We start from the raw sequence: 278 nt of genomic DNA on the forward strand, positions 1-278 counted from the left end.
GAAAAAGAAAAATTTAAAAAATTAAATAAAAAAGAAAAATTAAAAAAAAGAAAAATTAAAAAAGAAAAAGTTAAAAAATTAACTTCGAAAAACTAATGAATTATGGTAAAAAAGCCATGAATTCTATGTGCAGTATTCCCCTAGCGCTGGAGTTCTCCTGTTCTCCTTGATCGGTAAACTTGGTCTTGGCTTGCTGGCTGTTCGTGCTGATCTTCTGGGGGAGGGGCCTGTTGCCGTGGTTCCCAAATGTCTTTGCCGGAGGCGGGATTGCCCCCCCC

General features: G+C 38.5%; 1 pseudogene; it reads left to right on the plus strand.

The window, feature by feature from the left end:
- Positions 1–278, plus strand: part of LOC112810039 (large ribosomal subunit protein uL6 pseudogene) — a 34,692-nt pseudogene that overhangs the window by 21,726 nt on the left and 12,688 nt on the right.

The sequence above is a fragment of the Callorhinus ursinus genome, unplaced genomic scaffold, assembly GCF_003265705.2.
Source record: "Callorhinus ursinus isolate GAN/ISIS: 27379988/994484 unplaced genomic scaffold, GSC_fseal_2.0 scaffold36, whole genome shotgun sequence".
Taxonomy (NCBI): Eukaryota; Metazoa; Chordata; class Mammalia; order Carnivora; family Otariidae; genus Callorhinus; species Callorhinus ursinus.